The sequence below is a fragment of the Ptychodera flava genome, chromosome 12 (genome assembly GCF_041260155.1).
Source record: "Ptychodera flava strain L36383 chromosome 12, AS_Pfla_20210202, whole genome shotgun sequence".
NCBI lineage: Eukaryota > Metazoa > Hemichordata > Enteropneusta > Ptychoderidae > Ptychodera > Ptychodera flava.
Genome location: NC_091939.1, coordinates 28,972,617 through 28,990,706, shown reverse-complemented (window position 1 = coordinate 28,990,706; position 18,090 = coordinate 28,972,617). Strand labels below are relative to the sequence as shown.

Sequence of the window (18,090 nt, the reverse complement as noted above, 5' to 3'; positions counted from 1 at the left end):
TCGTCGTCTTTATTGTCCCAAGTAGGAGAGATTTTGATATGGTGCTTTCATAATTTTTCATAGCATAGAAAGAGCCACTAGATATGTAAAAATTCCACCCTAGCCAAAAAATTTGATTTAGAATGTACAGAATTCCAAAAGAAAAAAAACGTAATTCACAGCATGGGTCAGTTCCCCGAAGTGTGCAGACAGCTTACAAAATATTCTACTAAACGCCAAATCAAGAGTCAATTGCTGTTGATAGTCATATTGATCAGTTGACATTCATGTTAGGTTTAGCCTTCTTGTCTGAACAAATCAGCAGAGTTTTATGAAACTAACATATTAAAGCCTTGACGGTATTGGCAGAATGTACAAAGTAAGATGCATCTACCAATAAAACTCTGTTGATAGTTGACAAATGTCAACGACGGACGTAAATAAAAAAAATTATGATTTTTCTTTAAAGCATAGGCGAAATACACCAACAATTTGACAGATTAAAATACCATCGTTTACTATCTGATGTTCTACTTCATTGATGGGAATCAAAAATCCGTAAACAGGGGTTTTCTAAATGTGCTTTGTCGTCGCCCAGTTCAAAGCCGATATCTTGCAAACGCAGCTGTCGACCTAGACTCTCCACAGTCGCTGTGCCTTGTTTTGTGCACGCCCACGGTGGGCCTGCATTCGAAGGCTACGCTGTGCAGCTGTGAGCACGCGCTGCCAGACACAGCGACTGTCGGTTCTTGTAAGTATATGAATATTCATAAGGGTGTGACGTCAAAAGAAACACCTATCTAACTGGGCGGAGAGAATATATACTAGTAGTGGTAGACTTATATATGTGGTATGTTTTATTTATCATTTTTCGTTTTATTTGGCTATGCTACTTGTCATTTTTGTTTTGATTAACGGATGTGTGGAGTTCTATAAAGTACCCAGATCAGGCAGAAATCCGACCGGTCGCTTGCAAAGAACGTCCAGACCCTGGGATTCGCGTCGCGTCTCTGAAGGGCGCGCGCGTGTTCCAACAGGTAAAGAACGCGAATCGCAGGGTCTCTGCCAGACTACTGTCGACCCAGCGCCTGTCCCCAATGCACAATTTCCTGTCATACTACATTAATTGAATGCCCTTCTCAATAGCGAAATATCCGTTACTTCTGTAGTTTGTCTGTACCGTGGACTATACAGTCTCTATACAATAGTGGAAATCGTTTCGTGTATCTTTTAAAAGACGTTACTGACAGTCAAAGTAATATATTATTTACTAATACCAAAAAAGGAGCTCCAGAGGATTATAGTTGTTAATTACATGGCCACTTCTCGATGCATGGCACAGTGTGTATACCATCGTATCGCTGACATAAGGACTTTCTATTTATTGTCAATTAACTTCATGTAACAGTACCATGCGGTAAAGGACTGTTTTTCAACTTGCGATATTTCTTTATTCCACATTTTTTATCGTTGACCACGAGGCTGTATATATCTATTGGCGGAAGTCCTTTAATACAGATCGACCTGTATCCACCTGCATTCTATCGATCGAGCTGCATTTGCATTAAATTCACGTAGGGCGGATAGCTATTGTAGGACTCCAACTGCCGCCAGAGCGAACTGCCCTTTCTGATGTTTGGATATTTTTACAGTGTTTTAAAATTTAAATATGATAATAAAAAAGATATAGATATTGCAGATATGTATGGATAGACATAAGGTAACTACACACGCTTGTCGCTTTCGGACAAAATACACCTCATTATGTGCATAGTTAATGAAAGGCCGATAAATAGGTTTAGACAACTTATGTTGTTTTTTATGGAGCAGTATGGATCGAACATTTTCAGTAATAAACCGGAACTATGCTATTGCAAGAATCGATTCTCTTAAATGTAACACAAGATCTTGCTTTCAAACTATCAAGTTTTAATTTATTGGAATCTAAATCAGGGCTTCGTCTTTTGAAAATAGAATGTAGTAGCTCCACTACAACACAACCCGTTCCAGATGTTTAAAAGCTCAATGACGAACACACATCATCGAAAGACAACATTTAGTACAACCCAATGACACAGTTAATGTAAAACAACGAATGAGAGACATTTCGATAGTGTTGAGGATACAGCTGATCAGACTTGAAAAATTGCATACGGTACCTCAGAATTATCGAATATGTATGTTACTTGTTTTTGTTGATAAGGAAACAAGATTTAGAGCGTATGGAAGAATAAAAAGCTTGTTAACTAGTTATTTAATGTCACTTACCTATGATGTGTGCCTTTTAAGAATGGTGCAGACCTCTTGGGGTAAGCTATATATTCTCTCTCTTTGAAAGGCGTGTCCACAATATGCCGATTAAGAATTTCATGCCTGATTGGCTTAGAATACATAGGTGCTCAGGTGGTACTACTTTACAAGAGGTAGCGTTTTATCGGTTTAAACTCTCAAAAAAATAGGGAAAAATACGAAAAGGAGAGACAAATCCATTTTCTACATGTTCCTTATGTCAAATTTATATTTTTTTTCGTTTAATTCATATTATTTTCTTTACCTAATTATAGCTCTGGGTTGTGCCAACTAAATAAAGACTAATACAAAGTTGAAGTCATATTTTCATCTGTGTACTCCAACCAATCAATCACTTTATAACAACATGTTACATTTAAAAGTCATTATAAATGTGATTTTATTACCTGGTTCTCAAAAGCGTTGCAGAACACCATGAAGCACACGGTAGGGATGAAGAATGTCCAGACCTTTCTTCTGGTGATTTGGACCGTCCTCATCCATGTCGTTTCGTCTGATTTGATTCATCTGCAAGCAGGTCTGAGATACAAGTATTATTATGAAGCTACGACAGAATTGGAGAATGTCGGAATCATTTCCACCCGGGCAAAGGTACGTGCATTACTGCTATATTTGGCGCTGGGGCTCAATTCTGTCGTTATTTATATTTTTTTCAGGCGAAAAGTAAATGAATTCAAACAACAATGAAACCCAATCTCTATTTCGGCAGATTCACAGTACTTACATGTTGTTATATATACGAATGCTTTGATAATCAAGGAAAAGCACACTTCTTTAACTGACATTTGTTTTAAAAGGAAATTACATTATAAGTATGACTCTAATTATGCAAACCTTTGCCTTAACGAATAATAACAATATTTTGACTATCTTCTTCTCGTGTGATTAAAGTAGAATATTACTGACACATAAGATACGCGTGTAAATCACATTATGTTTCGATAAATAAATCTAGACCTGCTATAGACAAACTGAGTGTATCTTTAATGACAGCAAAATATGTGTTTACATTTATAGACAGCGAAGTGTATTCGAAGTTAGATATATTTAAAGAGAAAATTTCATCAGACTAACATTTTCAACGCCGAAAGATGCTAGAAATTATTTGCAACAGTATTAGTTTCAAAAATACTAGCTCATCATGTGAACTTGACCTATTTTATGGTTTGATCTCACTTAAGCTGTTATACTTTGCAAAGAATCACTTGATAAGTGAGGAGAGAGATAGAGAGAGGTAACGTACAAGTTTGCTCTTTTTTCTATCTCAAGTAGTTTAATATAGTTTAACGATTGAACAGTGAGTCGAAATACCATGTTGTGACCAAAAAGAACAATAAAGAACTATAAAGTGAGATGGTAATTTTAAGAAAAACTTGCTTTGCTATTTACCCATTAACTACTAGAGGATTCACTAGGGCAGAGTATAAATATGTAATCTTAAAGTCCTCTTCAACGGTTTATAGTTCATTATAGGTATTCATTGCAGTTTACGTTAAACCCGAAAAGAAATTTGATTTGTTTACCTTACTCTCACTAAATCTTTTTAGGACTCCGATGACCTTCTTTTTACCATGTTTTATGTCAAATGAATGAGTGTATCTTTACCAGTCATAATTTTTTCCAAAATTAGCAAAACTAGAGTTATCTTACTTCGTACATATGGTCTTCAAAAGGAATAATAAATTTTGACTCTTGCCTGATCTTAGAGAGAAATTCGCCAATCTGAAATTAACGATATTCTAGATAGCTGGAAACTTTGTGCTTTGTCAAAGTTTTGTGATTTTTAAAGTCATCGACCAACGATTGGTGAAGTGTACCACTCGACAAAGCTTTATTTATGATTACCTTTGTGTGACACACTGAAACGGATTTCTAATTTCTTACGTTTAACTATGATACTTTATAGGGGAATATACGCGTGCAAAACTTTATCACAATGACTTATACTTGTTGTGAGCAACGTGAACAACACCTTCGCAAAGATATTCATTAAATTGACCCACAAGAATGATATTGATCTTTTGTGCAGATACCACATTTTTCCGTATCGATCTCTATGCATTCTTGAAGACGTAAAATCACCGAACAACAGTAACGATAGACAATGTTTACTGTGAAAACCTAAAGCAGGCAACATGTATCTAGTAAAACTTCCTAAAAAGGCCATCTGTTTGCCCTAGTATACAAATTTTATATCGATATTGATGAGTTGCCAGATTAATCAGTGTCAATAGTAACTTTTTATTGCGTTACAGCTGCAATGAGATGTTTGTGTTTGTGTGCCTCTTTTCTGGAAACAAAGGTGTAGCAGTCTGTACGAAACTTACGCCACTTTATCAAAGTTTTCTTTTATGAATAAAAAAAGTTTATTTCATCTTGTGAATGAATGACAGTAAGTAACCGATTCTCTTCGGATCATTAAACAAAACTTAATCTAAGGAATGCAGCGCAAGTATTGGGCTCTTCTAAACAATCAATTATCAGCAAAATCTTAGGATAAAACCACATTAAGCTATACTTTTTTTGAAAGCCTAGATTTTGTGAGTGCTGTGACTTAAGTTTATGACCATTCATTGCTGAAGGATCACATGACAGCACATTTTAAAATCACCTGTCAAAATTTGTTTTTTTCCTTACATTGTACAATACTACCATGTTTCCGCTTAAAATTGGCGTGATCAAAGTTGCTATATCAATCTTGCAAAGCATGTCTGCGATTTTTGTTTGGGGTTCTAGATCGTTAACGTTTTCTATGAAGCAAAAATTTCTTTAGCTGGTAAATGACCCCGTGACTAACACTCAGTCCGTATCAAAAGAACTAGTGAAGATAAAATAGATTTGAGATATTCTTCTGTAGTTCACTATGTTGTCAAATGTTGGTTCTAGTTTGGATCGCAAATGCTGTATATTTTGTACAGGGGAAGGTACGGATCGACGTTTGAGGTTATTCAAATTAACTGTCACGTGATCCTTATGCAAACAATGATTACAAAATATACATAAAAACATTTGCTTATTGGTAGGTTTTTAAAAACTACGTACTTTAATCGCGTTAGGAAACCAGCTTATTTGAGACAATCAATACTTCCCAACATTATCCTCTATTGCTGGAATCGTGATAGGGAAAAACCAAAGAGATATTTGAAAACAACAATCATGACTCACTGTTAAAATGTCGTAAATGTGCAAGACATTGCAAATATGAATTCCTTGTCATCTAGCACTTATTATATGTTAGCTAAAAACAACCACTTATGTTTCGCTAATTTAAGTATTACTAAGTCACTAAAAAGTTAAAAGTTAAATTAAAAAAAAAATTATGTAAAAAAATGCTATCACAATATATTTGCTTCACTTATTGATAAGTCGAATTTTGTCTGTGATGACTCAGCAAAAAATTGACGAGCGAAATCCAAAATACATGAGCGGGTTTTTACATGTAAAGTAAATTAATTTATTAATGTTTGTACCTCAGTGACTTTGGATTATTTACCACTATAGTAAAGACATACATGTAGCTGCCGGCATGTCTGACCACATGTGATGGGAAAGCTATAGTAAACTATATCAGCAAATATGTCAAATGAAAAATCCTAAGCTCAGAATAATTTCGCGAACACAACGAATATGAGACATGTTTATGTCCACAACTTTTCTGACCTGAATACATCGATGCGCAAATATATTTACCAACAAAGTGAAAAAAAGTCAACCCATGTAATTGCAGCCGATGAGCCATCTCGAAATATAAATAAGGTCTCCGTTAAAATTTTAAATACGGATATCACGGTCTGACTGTCTTCACCTGAGACCTTTTCAGTTTGACAAGTCACATAGAGTAGAGTTTTTAAAAAAGTGTCTTGCATGGCGTACTCTTCATAGCATTACATATTTTTCAACTACATATCATCTTTCACATCTCGAAAAAATCTCAGAAATGACGCAATCATGGTTTAAATCACTTTACATTGCTTTTGCGTCATTGTTATCGGGTAAATATTCATTATTAATTTTGATCGGCTGCCAAGTGTTTCAAGGAATTAAGATAAAAGTTGAAAGAATAACGAACCAAATCCGCCAAACATCTTCACGCGTCAGTAACACATTAAGTAACGAAATTAGCCTGTTAGATGTAAAAATAGCTAGCGAGCCTGTAAGATGTAAAGATAGCTAGCGCCCATAACCGTTGCCGAAGTTCGTGAACATTGCACTTATTGTTATTGACCTGGGGGTACTTTAAATATTTTCTTAACTCATCATATCATTCGCTGTCATTATTCCACTCTACGGATTGTTTTCAGACGTTATTTCGTGTAACGTTGACAAACCCTTTAATAGCTGGAATTCATTTTATCAACTATTCCGAACGAAAACTTAACAACAACACAACTGTTCGTAATAGCCATATGTTCCTTTCTGATGTAATTTCGTCTGCAATTGTAAAAAGAACGTTTCAAGGAGTTCAAAATTCACCAGTAGTTTTAGACATATTAGATATTTATAGTTGCCTTGTGATTGTTTTCTTTGTTGATGAAAATAACGGCTCTTTTATACATTTTTTTAAATTTTACTGAAATAGCTATCGCTTCTCAGAACAATAAAATCTGTTGGTACAGCTGATCAAACAAAAAACCGGGCTGATGATTCTTTGAAGCAAATTCTGAAGAATGTAATCTTGATATGCTGCAACACGTTGACATGAACTAAACACATTCTTGAACTTTATTGTCTTTTCGTGCCCAACAAAAAGCGATTTCAGTTTTTTTTTGTTTCTTGTTTCCACATATCATACTTTCTTACAATATAAAATCTGAATTTTTTCGATTGGATCCGACGCTTTCTGTTAAGATATAACAGATGTCGGTTTATGAGCCAAAAGTCGTTGACCTTCTTGTCATTTCCATTAGCTGGATGTCACAGCAACACAAATCAAAAAGAGATTCCGTCATAGAATTCATTACATCTCGCAACTGAGCCTCAAACCATTACAGGATAGATTGGATGGGTACTTTCTAAAGAAACTTGTGCTACCTTACACCGACATTAATTACTGTCCTTAAAAACATTCTAATCAATGTATTAGGGAAAGAGTCACGATAAAGATCTAAAGCCATAAAATTTCTATCGTGATCATGCTAGCAATTCTGAGTAGTACTCTGGCCTAATTTTAAAGAAAACAAATATTGCTGCATTCTTAATGTTATGAGCAAATAACTGGTGGTCTTGTTCGGTTTCGAAGATACACAACAATGTTGTGAAACATTTTCTATTGTAGTCCTCGATGACAGTCTTTTGTTTTTTTTGATTGATTTCTATGAATATGATGAAATACCACAGGCTTTAACATGAAATATAGGCTAATATCTAATTGTCTATTCGCAAACTATTTGGCTGTCATGACAAGCCTGAAAATGTAGCTTGGATATACAGCTGTGTTTACATACTGATGAATGTTCTTGCAACATATAAGCTTATATGCAACCTGTACTGAGGGATATAAAATGTTTCCTTTGACAACGATGACATGCGACCTTTACTTAGAAAGCACAATCCTCCTGAATGATAATAGGTTGTTATATAGAGCACATATCCACTGTTTTTGGTCAAGGCGTTTAACACTTATTATAACCCTTGGTCACTGGACCCAACTCCCTGGGGAGCAAACAAAAGATTATGTGTGCAGCCAATCAGCGCAGTAGTACCGTGAACGAAAACGACAATCGTCGCGCTGTGTTAAAAAAAATCGCCGCGCTGTGGTAAAAAATATCTGCGCCGTGTAAAAATCGCCGCGCTGTGGTAAAAAAAATGTCCGCGCTGTATTAAAATCGCCGCGCTGTGGTAAAAAATGTCCGCGCTGTGTAAAAATCGCCGCGCTGTGTTAAAGAAAAATGCCCGCGCTGTGTAAAAATCGCCGCGCTGTGTTAAAAAAATTCTATAAATATATGTATTGTACTTCAGGAAGAGGTTTAAGGGAGGGACTTTTTCCATTAAAAACTTTTACTAAAAGGGGCAGTCTTAAATCCCTGGCTAAACACAGGATCACACGCAAATCGAGTCACTACAATAGTTGACTCTTTCAAAAATGATTCTGGCTTCTCTCCTCTTTGAGTGAAGATGACTATCATCAAATCCAAGAAAGGGAAAACAAAAATTGGGCAACTGATGGAGAGAGAAAATACCGAAGTGTCGAAACCCGCGTTAAAAGACGAATCACAGAAATTTAATCTTTACAGGCGTGGTGTAATAAAGGGAAAGTGGCTTCACACATCACCCATCTCGTCTTGTATGTGCTTTGGTGTGTTTCAGTGTATGAGTTGTGTTTGGGCTGTTAGGGTGAAAAATAACAAACGAGTCGTTAATTTTAAGCCATGGCGAGACGTGGGCGTAGCGTAGTCGAGTGTGCCTTAGACAACCGTGAGCCTTTAGTTGACCCACGTTTCGAAACCAGTTCGGTCTCTTCCTCAGTCGCCGATGTATATCTCTTTCTTATTTTTATATAGTGTGTCTATGATCAGTGTTGATCTCTTGTTTTTCTAGCTGGAAAACTAGAATATTATTTTTGGACCGTTTTGTGTATATTTGTTTCTTGCCTTTTTCCAAATGCCGTGGACTTGGGCCTGTATCAGTATATCGCTAATGTTGCTGATGTTTGGATTTCTTTTGTATGCGATGATCGGTTAATGTGGAAATATTTCATTCAGGCTTAGTGTTTCGTCCTTGTCTATGTGTTCCCAGTTTTCGCACATTGCTGCTTTTTATAGCTTGTGTTCTTATATATATTGTTGCTATAGTTTTCGTTGTGAAGACTAGTGTTTTCTTTGTTTCTTCGTTTGTTCGCTTGTGTTCTAGTTGCGTAATTCGTGCGGCGAACTGTGCTTGCGATGTGACTGGACATTTCCTGTTGTTTTAGCCACGTTCGACTAATCTTGCATTAAGTGTATTGACCTTTGAAACAAAGTCATTTTTTGTGTTGCAAGTTCTGATGTATCTTAGTGTTTCGCCTTTGATCAGGCTTTTAAAGCGTAGATATCAGGTGGCCTGATGTTTTATGTAGGAATTCAAATCTGTCGATTTGTGTTTTTAGTTGTATGTGGAGTCCATCGAGACATGTGTTTGAATTTGTCTTTTTTGGTCAATTTGTGTCGCAAAAATGTTTGGTCTTTGGGAAGACCGTGACCGGCACGATTTACCCACATGCTGAACACCAGTCCTGTCACTTCAAAATTAAGCTCCACTATATACCATAGTATATGCCATGATGGATTATAGATTGAAAATACCGGAGAAGGCAGTGGCCAGCTGACAGCATTGTAAAGGACAATCTCCTCATGCCATGTGCATCAAGCACAGACATTCATGTATCTCTGGATTTATCACTAAAGGTTGTGTAACTTTGAAATAAAGTCAGTGATGTGCATGTGCAAAGGTATACATACTTTAACATAACTAAGCGATTAAATGTTAAAGGCAAGTAATTGCAACATTTGCTGATTTAATTCAGTATTTTTGTCCACAATATTTTGTTTTTCAATGGACACACCAAGAATTACATGTTCATTGTTGCATTTATTGCATTTACTGATGCAATTCAGTTATGTAATTATGTAATTTTCCCACTTTGTACTAAGAGTACTGTACCTTACAACACTCTCTGTACTAATAAAATGCTAAGTGTTTAAACAGAAGAGAGAAATTTGAAACAGTGCGGAGAATTGTCTCTTAGCTGAGAAATTTGAAACAGTGCGGAGAAATTTCAAACAGTAGAGAGAAATTTCAAACAGCGTGTAGATTTTTAAACAGTGTCGAGATTTTTACACAGCGCGGAGATTTTTTCACAGCGCGGCGATGACTTTTCCACAGCGCGGCGACTTTATTTTTAACACATCGCGGCGATTTTTTCCCAGCGCGGACATTTTTAAACAGCGCGGCGATTTTTACACAGCGCGGCGATTGTTTTAACACAGCACGGACACAAATTTAACACAGCGCGGAGCTTTTATCACAGCGCGGCGATTTGTCGTTTTCGTCCACTGCTCTAGCCGCTGGCCATGGCCAATGATGCCTCCCTGAAAGTTGTCCTACCATTAAGGTAGGGAAATGCTACGTCATTATCGCTTAGCGCAGAAACCACTCAAGGTATTTTTATGGCTAGCAGGGCTGATCTACCAGCATATCTGACCATAAATTTCTGAAAAGTTACAATTAACCTCAATCAGCAAACATTGCGAAAGCGTTTCAAGCAAATAACTAGGGATATAAATTGATGTTTATGGCCATATTTTTTTTTCAGAATAGCAAATATAAACATGCCAAACATAATACATCAGACAACACAATGAACAATGCAAAGTAATGAAGCAAACAAAGTGAGCTTACGAAATCTTTCAAAATGTAAAAAGCCGAATCATCGGAATTTTAATTTTAAGAAAGTGGTAGGAATGGATTAACTTAAGACTTTCTCAGTTCGAGAAGCATCATTAGTGAAATACAAAATAACGTATCTGAGCCAATTTAATATCAATAGATACATGTATCCTGTAACTATATAGAATCCTCCATTTTTTCCAACAGATATCATTCCAGCTTTTGGCCATACAAATTTTGACGTGGGCACTATCCGGTTCAGGCCCTGAGAACCGGATAGTGCCCACGTCTATGAATATTCAGCGTGAACGAGGGCGATAAAACTACAAAGAATGCTTCGGATAAGGCTGGCAGGAACGCAAACAAATTATCTCCTCCAAGTCCCAAATTCTACACTTGGCTCTTCTAAGTATTTCTCTGCACTCCCATCTGGTCAGTCCACAAGGATTGGATTTTTCGATAGTTGAGAACGGCGACACCAAACGATGTGTCCATTGTCCATTGAGTTGAAACGGATACTAGCAAACTATTAAAAGTGCATGTTATGTTGTAAAATACCAAAGTCACCATTTTTGGTCGAAAATGAAAAGAAATGCGTTGCGACACACGATAATTTCGAGTATTTAAGCCCCACAGTCCCTCAAACCACGGCCATACATGAACGCGCTCGCTTATGTCCGTACGCTCTAAGCTGACATTGTATGGTATGCATTACACGTCAGCGACGAGTGCTACGCTTGCGATCGTGTCGATCGGTACGACGATATGACATGAATCAATGGTCCAGTTCAAGTGACTTGAATGACCATAAACAAAACTGTTTAGATGTTTACTGCTCTGTTATGGACAAGGGTCCGGCATTCACAGGTGCAGAACATTTCGGTCAAGGGGACATAACACTAAAACAAAACTGACCAACTTCGCCTTTTGTAAGCGCTGGCGTTCCCGGGACAAGGATTCGTTTCGCCCGTACCCGGGGCCCGTACCTCGATCCCAGCTTTGTACTTAGTACTGTTCTTTATCTTTTATCTAATGTAAGCCTATTGTAGCCATGTGATATATATATATATATGGTCCAATTTCGATATATTGTAGTCTAATTTTGATATGCTGACTTATTCACTATATTAAATCACAGACAAACAGAAAAAATGCTCACATGCCGGCTGGCCCGTGTAACGCAGAGAACAAACGTAGGCTGTACGCAACTCACGGCTAACATTGCCGGCCAACTTCAAGAATCATGTCTCAATTTTCTCCATTCTCTTCCGAGACAATTTTACTGACAGTATTTTGAGATGAGTATTTTACACTATTACAAACCAGTCTGTTATGATGGACTGTGTATACACTAAAGTTTTCGATTTCATAAACCAGAAAACCAGACTTCAGATCTCTCCGTTCAAGAGACGAAGTTTCTCTTAAAACTCAACCAACTAGACTCAAATTATGATGATCGTTCATTCTCATATGTCGCTGTAGCAGCAGCAGCAGCCATAGCTCTCTCGTACGTTGAGACGGAAAAGACTGCATGACTTGGGGTTTTCCCGTTGCAATCCATATTCGTCTGGGAAAACGAGAGCTACGACTGCACAGATGAATAGACTTTCTAGTCATATTCGGTCAGCATCAAGTACTGAAGTTTTGAAATCTTGACTAAAGACCTGCTTCTTTGAGAAAGCATAGTCATGCGACAAGCGCCAGTGAAAATTTTCTTTATGCTTTGTCTGGAAAACTTAGGTGATTTTGCTCAGCTCATGTCTGAAGTTGCACTAAAAATAGCGTTTAGGACCCGATAAACAAAATGTTACACTTGGTGGGGGTGTTCGTGATAAGTGGAACGGCGTTTCTGTCCAATCACTGGCCATGCTTGGTTTAGGCGTCAAATTTAAAATTCATTGTTATCAGTCAGTACATATTGACACACACACCCACTAACTCATTAAGCTGGCAAACGCTCTCGCAGAAATTTGTATGGCAAAAAGCTGTCATGTTATAAAAATGTTACATTTATGGCTCAAATCAATTTACTTTGGATTTGTGTTGCGCACCGTACTCGGGGTATTTGTTAGAGGGGTTGAAATGTATGATGTTATTGAATTCCAAGGCTAAAATGAGCCTCCCCGTTCTCTTTTGGCAGTGTGACGTTTACTGGTTTACGGGTCAAAGGCTTGTGTAAATGTTGAATAGTTCTCCCTACAAGTCTTTCGATACAATCATGGTTGGAAAGATCAAGTCAAAGCTACCGGTATTTTCATCAAAAGTGTCATTAGATGGTAAGCTTGTGGCTATCATCTGTGAAATCGTTCATGCCGAAAAGTGATTTCTTGCCCTTGCAGACGACAAACTTGTATGTTCACAGACCTTAAATAATAGTTGCTTTCAAACGAAAATAGTCCATGTTAATCTAATGTCTTTAGCTCCGTTTGGCTCGGTGGTGACAATTCCCCTGTACATTGATTAGAACATTAGGTTAAGGCATAACATATTTTCGGTATTTGTACTCCACTGCAAACACTCGTTTTACGCGCGTGCTTTTGTGCAAATAAATTGATATAGATGTTTAATAATGTGGAATATTAAAACGTATAAGCCATTGATGTTTTCGTCGGCGCAGTCTGATGTTTTTCTAGCAATGCTGAATTTTTATTCTGATATAGTTCAGGTACGACAATAACATGACTTGGTGGACATGTGATATGGTGACTGACGTTATGCCGAGAGAAAGGCTTTAACTATCTAAACCTCTTACGAAGATCATATATATAACATGTTATAAGTTACAAAGTACATGTTATTTAGATTACTGATGTCATCCCGAAACCAAATCACTTAAAGGCGATATTTACCTTTTTCGAACTAATTCACAGCTATTGCAAAGCATTTAATCGTGATGGAATAAAATAATAACATCATAAAATTAAGAAGGTGCCGCAATATGAGATCATTTAACGGCCGCCTCGATGGAAACACAGAATACAGTGCATCCTTCTCATTTCGTTTTCAGCCATACAGCATCACAGAATTTAGGTGGATTTGAAAGATACTTCCTTAAAAAACCTATCACTGACACTACCGTCCTAGGCAAAATTCTAATCCATTTAAGGAAAATGTCATCACAAAGATCAAAGGAACTAAAGGCATTAGATATCTATTGTTAATCACAACTTAAAAATCAGTATTTTTCTAGCCTAATTTTAAAGGTATTGATTTTCTGTGCACACTTTATTGTTAACGACAATAACCGATGGCCTTGTAAGGGTTCGGAGATGCACAAACGTGCATGCAAGATAAAAAACATAATCTTTATCAAATTCCACCCCTTGTATATGTTTTTCTAAATGAGATCTCATTGGTTCACAACTCTCCCCTAAAATCATTATTACAATGTTCACTCAAGGATAATATAGTGTTGCACGGAAAGCTTTATGTGTCAAACACCAACGCCTCCATGGGAAGGTGTAGGGAGACAGAAAATATATGAAATATGCAATTATGATTCCCTGCAGTTCAACACAGGTATAGTGTAAATGTTTCTATTGTCGCAATAATTAAACTATGCAGTGAATTCGGCGGCGGTGCTTTATCAGCTGTTAAGAGCAATAGTACGTGGTATTGTGCTACAGGAGATGGCTATGTTGCTTGGATCAAATAACTTCTCGCTATCCATACGTGTGATATTCTAGTGGTTGTGTGTTTTCTACATATTCAAGTACCGTCAATTTGTCGTATTATAATCTAAATTGAAAAACTTTACAAACATCAGCCAAGGTGTTGTTTAAGTGTAAATAACATCAAAATCAAACAACCCTCTGTGTATATTGGTAATTTAGATCGTCTTGCAAGACTAAGATAGTGACGCCATTGATGTATATCTGATTCAGAAGTAAGCTATCTGTAACCATTAAGTCACAATTCATTTATTGATCTTCATTTCGTCCATCATATACAGAACGTCCACAAGCTCTGCTCTCAGACTAATGGCATATGATATCATTTTTTCAAAACTGAACGAGTGTGATTGACGCCGCTGCAATGCACATTGTATATGTTTGGTTAAAGCAAGACACTTTGTGTTAATTCAAAATACTATTCGATTCGACCACGTACACACAGCTCCTGGTAAAGTGCTATCGAATGGAATTCGAGTTTTCAGCCATGCGTGTTGTCTTAAATAAACACAACTCCATTATTCTAACAATTTTCCTTGAAACTTGCCATACTTAAATCTTTTATGTTGAACCTACTCAATGATATTATTTTATGCCTTACATTCAGATTCACATACAACTGTTGGAAGATACAGCTGCCGGACAACACTGTCTGCTGTTGATAGATGAAATTGCTTACGGTGCATTGCGCAAACAAGAGGAAGGTAATCGTTCATTTTGAAGCTTGTTCCAGCACACACATTGCTCTTTTATATATTCCAGGTCCACTTTTCCCTTATCGGAATAAATAGAACATGATTCCGACATACATAAACAAAATAAAGACACTTGAACTGATTTTAATGACATTTTTCGATTGAAAAAGCGTCAAACAGTAGATCATAAGGACAGAAAATTAGGAGTAATCATTTATTGACTGTTCAAGTTTCATTGAATATCTTTGTTGTCGCTTTATTGTAATGCTTTTGCTATTTCCTCTAGGAAAACTTGGTCAATTCGACGTTGCATCTGATTTTTCTCAATGGTTAGTGAAGATCCCTTTCCAATTTTGTTTTTACTGTAAACAAACCACGTAACAGGTAATATCCAACGATTTCGGTAATTTCAGCAAATATAAACCATCGTCCTTTACCTTTCCATATTAGATTTACCAGAGAATATAATTTCGCGCACATTATTGTGATACGTTTAATAGGTTTTCGTTCATCATATCCGAACACGGGGAAATCAACCGTGTGTATTATCCGGAAGAAGACAACCCTGAGATAGTGGTGTTGAAGAAGTTGCTCATTGGTACATTGTCTGCTAAACTTCACTCAACTGAGGGAGCTTTGGCCAAGGGATCACCATGGTCTTACAAAGTGAATGAGACTGGGCATGAAGGTATCTGTTTTTGAAGCATACATATTTTTGTTATACTTTCAATTTCAGCGAAATACATTGATGTTTTATGCTGATGTCTGCATGACGTTGATTAAACCTGACTGTCTCCTAAAGGATTATTGTATACATTCACGTGATGTAATAACCATATTTCTGTTCGTAGGAAGTCATGAATCAACCTACACAGTAAACCAGGTCGACAATGGTTTACTCTTCCAAAAGAAAAAACATGGACATGTCGTTCAGAATGCAAACGCCTCCTTCATCAAGGTTAGTACATCGCATAAGTCTATTGGCTGAAGGTTATTAAGATTTGTCTCAAATTCGATTACTAAATTTACCATACATGTTCTATACTACTTTTAATTTCTGAATAGTAAATGAAAGATTGTAATCAAAATACCTTGTGACAGTATTTTAAAGCAGAATATTACGATTCGTGACAATTCCTGGTCTTCCTGTAGTAATCGGAACTATTCACATCGCACCATAATATTTTGGCTTTACAAGCTTATGTCATTCATTTTCTGCAATGGTTTCTTGTTTACTACAGGGTGTCTTGTATGACCACTACCTGCAGTTGCCACACACAGTGGACGTTACAGAACATTTCACAGCGCCCAGACGCGTCAAGACGTGGGTAGTTTTCACTTTAAAAATGTACCATGACGTAAATGAAGTTCATTTGAAATGAAATTAGACATCTGTTTTTATTTACTGTTACGCATATTAACAACAAGACCTACATATTCACATCTGAAAACTTGTTGTTATCATGTGAAAAACTGTTTATAAAATATAAATGGTATGTTATATTTCCTTCAAATGCCCTTATGTATTCATATTTCTCCTTTCATTTTACCCCAGGGAAAACGCTGAAAAATTGCAAAATCTGACTGAAGAATATATCGAAGACAACAACAAAGGTAGGTTTCCATAGCCTATTATACTGTCTTGTAGATCACTTACGCCAAGTGCACCTATAGCTTTGTTCATTCCTATCTGAATGCACTCACATTGATATCCCCAGATGCCCCTGATATGCATGGTAACTCCAGAAGCACCCTGAGATACATCGGACAATCTGATACAAGATTTCACAGTAATTACACCGAGAAACCAAACAATTTGGTCGAAGATTCGTTGAAAATTGGAAAGGTATGCAGACAATGTCACTTGCACAGACTTTTCTTTTGCTTTGGACCCCATTACATAGTGGCGTCACATATGTATAAATTCGAGAGAAAGTCAACTATAGCCAGAGAGAGCCAGAGCGAGTCACAGGCAGACAGACAGTCTGGTAGGCAGGCAGGTAGGCAGACAAACAAACGGACGGACAAACAAAGAGGCACACGACAGACAGACAGACAGGCAGACCGACAAGATAGACTGGCATAAAATTAGACGAAAGGTGACAAAACTGCGACATTGTGCTTGCAACGTTATATGCTCAACTGGATTAAGATATTCGATTTTGATATTTTCCTGGTATCTCTATGTTACTTAGCAGCGTCTAATGCAGAAGAGCGCGTAAATCAAAAGACGTTAATATTATTTGGAGCATGACAGCACTTTTATGGGGCATTAGCGTGACGCATTGCAAAGCTTCCGATTGAAGAACTGTACTTCTACTGCAAGCAATGCCAACCTTCATGTCAAGTAGAGCTATGATCATTCAGACCACTTAAATATCGCATGATTTAATTTGATATAATAGCCATTCCATTGTCAACAGGATTTATCCACTACTTTATAGATACCTTTGCCCAAAGTACCGCTTTCGGAGATTGAATCATTCATCGATGGAAATATGACCTGCATGCAAAGACACTCATCTACAAGTAAGTTTCTACAGTCGGCAATGCCATAATATACATCTATAATTGCTTTGCGGTGGTAATTAAAATATACATACTGTCAAACTAACACGATATTATTTTATTTGTTCCGACTTTAAGTATCTCCTGAAAGATCAAGATGCTTCAAAAATATCGTTTTCATGGTAACTAATCTTCCAGACGAGGATATTAGGATTTGGGGTAAACGTTTTCTCCGCCATCCTGACTCGCAAAACTTTGAAAAGGTGGGCATTGTCGTCGACGCTCTCGGCGCTTCTTCCACGCACGTCGCCCAAGATTTCCTCGTTGATTTTGTTATGTTGTCACCGGCTGCTAACGCAAGTCTCATCGTCAGAACATTGACACATTTCGTTGGCTTGAACGAACCGCCAACAGAAAAAGCGATATCCGCAATACACGATATCGCATTTAAAACCTCCTCCCTGTTTAATGGTAAGTAAACGAAACATCCATAAACATGTAGTTGGTCTGAACAAACGGACAAGTATAGAAATCATACGCGGAGGATTTTACTGAATGCTGAA

General features: G+C 37.0%; 1 long non-coding RNA gene across 1 annotated transcript; it reads left to right on the top strand.

Annotated features, from left to right (window-relative positions):
• Positions 1-16,258: 16,258 nt before the first annotated feature.
• Positions 16,259-16,839, top strand: LOC139146163 (uncharacterized). Its single transcript, XR_011555105.1, has 3 exons — positions 16,259-16,343; positions 16,575-16,633; positions 16,738-16,839. It is a non-coding gene; the product is annotated as an uncharacterized lncRNA (long non-coding RNA).
• Positions 16,840-18,090: the final 1,251 nt, after the last annotated feature.